The following is a 3448-nucleotide window of genomic DNA, read 5'->3' as shown; positions in this document are numbered from 1 at the left end:
CTGTATCAACACCACCAAACACTGGTGATATCCTGGGACTGGATGAATTAGCAAAGTGAACACGTGAGTACTAATCAAATCCAACTTAATTTTTAAAGACTATCTTTTTATTAGATCCTCAATCTGATGCAAATGTAAGCTACACTGTATATATACGATATTAAACTGTTACAACAATAGGAGGGCAGTGATTGGTTCTAATAGGTCAAGTGGCCAGAGACAATAAGGTCTAAACCCCCTATTACGTCCTACGTAGTACAGCATAACATGAAATAATAAGACAGCACACCAAGTTGGGAGGAAAAGACCGGTCACGGTCGCGTTTATTAAAATAAACGAATAACTAGTGCCTAATGCGTTATTCGAATTTACCTTAGGCACTTTTCTTAATACCAAACTTGGCAACAAGTTCGTTAACAACAAACGTTGGTGGCATCTCACCCTAACCTAGCCCCTTTAGTCAGATGGTCAAGGCCCCTTTCGATGCCTGCAACGTGACACCCGGCTGTCACGCCCAATGGCACTGAGAGAGAGCTGTGATGGTTTAGAGGTGTTCGGTCTTGTTCGCCAGGGAGAGGACCCCCAGGCCGGCGCCTGGCAGGCGTAACCCCCCCTTTAATTAGACCGGCACTCTTCTCTCTCCCTGCCCGCTCCCCAGGGCCCTGACCACCCGCCTAACAAGGCATCAACCCAACCCAGTACGGTGACCTCTCACAATCGAATCGTAAAACCCTATTGTTAGAGGTGGGTGACTAAAATTAAGAACCCGGTCTTACATAAGGCTAGCTCAAATAAACCTACCCCTGCCGGGTTAGCTCACCCTACAAGCCGCATCGCCGCCAATCCACTGCTACTCCGGGGACGGGTGGGCGGGAAACTTTCCTCTTGAAGTCTGGAACCGAAAAGAGGCCAGATACTCTGCTGCAGGACCCTATAAAGGTAAGAACAAAACACCGCCTCCTCTCCTGCAACAATGTAACAAACAAAATCACATTCTCCAGACTTCAAGTTGGTAATCCCTTAGTGATGTTACAGGCCCACTAGAGGGCCCTCCACTCTCATAAGGTCTAAACCCCATATTACGTCCTACGTAGTGTAGCATAACATGAAATAATAAGACAGCACACCAAGTTGGGAGGAAAAGACCGGTCACGGTCGCGTTTATTAAAATAAACGAATAACTAGTGCCTAATGCGTTATTCGAATTTACCTTAGGCACTTTTCTTAATACCAAACTTGGCAACAAGTTCGTTAACAACAAACGTTGGCGGCATCTCACCCTAACCTAGCCCCTTTAGTCAGATGGTCAAGGCCCCTTTCGATGCCTGCAACGTGACACCCGGCTGTCACGCCCAATGGCACTGAGAGAGAGCTGTGATGGTTTAGAGGTGTTCAGTCTTGTTCGCCAGGGAGAGGACCCCCAGGCCGGCGCCTGGTGGGCGTAACCCCCCCTTTAATTAGACCGGCACTCTTCTCTCTCCGTGCCCGCTCCCCAGGGCCCTGACCACCCGCCACAAGAGCCAGGCGTTCTCTTGCCGCCACTTAACCGACAGGCACCTACAATAAATTAACATGTCAACAGTAACAAATAACCAAATAAACAATAACAATCAGCTTTTTTTTTTTTTTTGAACTATAATACCCTCAACAAAGTGCTCTTAATGTCTGACAGAAACATGTCCAACCCAACGTCAGTCAGGTGGACCCCATCAGGGCGAAATAGGTCCTTCTTGTCGGCCGTTATCCCATCGTGTCTAATCACGAAGCCCCCCAAGGCCGTGACCGCTCTTCCCAACTCTCTATTGACCTTCTTCCGCACGTTATAGGCTGCTCTCTGGGTCATAATGTGTCGCCAATGCAGCCGAGCAACCACATTTGACCAACCTATTTTGACCTCTTTCAACCACGTGTGCACCCACCTAATATCCGCTGTCATCCTTTTAATAAGGTCCAGGGCCGGCAATGCACCTAAGTCATTACCCCCCAAATGCAGCACAATGACATTCGGCTGCCCCCACCTCCTATGTGCATCCTGCAACAAGGCTGGTAGATCGTCCCACACAAGACCCCTGCGTCCCAACCACCGGAAGTTTGCCCTGGACGTTCGGAATCCAAGTTGTCACCCTTCCAGCATCCGCAGTGCCTTGATGGACGCCCAGTGGATAAATGAGTGTCCCACTATCCACACTCGAACCGGTGGTGAACTTCCCACTGTACCTGGTAAAACAGACGACACCAAATTAAGGCCTAGATTTAGAGTTCGGCGGTAGCCGTCAAAACCAGCGTTAGAGGCTCCTAACGCGGGTTTTTTACGCACTCCGGTATTTAGAGTTTATTTACCGCGACTCAAAATACACCTAACGCTCAACTTTCTACCGCCACCTCAGACCCAGTAGTAAACATATACCGCACAAAAAAACATCCACGAATCACAAAACAAATATTACACAAAGTACACTTACACTCATACAAACACAACACTATCTTTATTTTTCGTATTTTTTATTTTTTCTTTAAAATACAAAGGATTAAAGTTGCGAGATCTCGGGTGTTTGAAAAAAATCCACACAAATCCATTTTCCCATTGACTTACATGGACATACGGGAAAAGACCCTCATATACCTACATCTAACGAATAACATTATCACAAACATACACTCATCGATGCATACAAACAATATACACCACATTACATACACAAAATATTTATTTATTACAAAAAGAACACGATTTAGTTACTTTTTCACACAAGCTCATGACGTCACTCACTTTACGAGGAAAACCAGTCTTAGAAAAAAAAATATAGAAATCTTTGGAGCCTCCATTGACTTCTATTGGGAAGACGTGCTCGTGCACGCGAAACCCTCATTTCCCTAACGCACGCAAATAGCGTAGACTGAAAAACTCCAAATACCAGCGCTAGAAAATACATGATTTCATGCGTTAGACCCAGCTATGATAAATAGATCAAGAAATGACTATTTCCCTATGGTGGACTTATGTTTTTTAATATTAAATATTCACCACACCATAAATATTTTTAACACTTTTAGATTACATCAACTACAAATCCCCATCACTAGTAACACATTATTATTTCAATAAAATTACATTTACAATTAAAATAAAATTCAATACACATTTCTGGATTCACAAACACTACACAATGGGAAACATCTCTCATTTACCTTTATTATTGCATTTCTGTTATTCAACTCATATGCTTGCAGCAACTGCATATCTACATAGGCTTAACACATGATCACTCATGGATGCACATACATTACTTTTAACATTCAATCATACATGTGCATTCAAATGATGGGGGAAAAACACATTACATTCTCTCTAGGAATCACAAAACACAACATATGGATTTTACTGTACTTTTAACATCATGATTCCATCACCAGAAACCATTAGGAATTACGTACAACAAGAACATCA

This window comes from Bombina bombina, chromosome 3, assembly GCF_027579735.1.
Source record: "Bombina bombina isolate aBomBom1 chromosome 3, aBomBom1.pri, whole genome shotgun sequence".
Classification (NCBI taxonomy): domain Eukaryota; kingdom Metazoa; phylum Chordata; class Amphibia; order Anura; family Bombinatoridae; genus Bombina; species Bombina bombina.
This window is presented reverse-complemented; position numbering follows the sequence as displayed.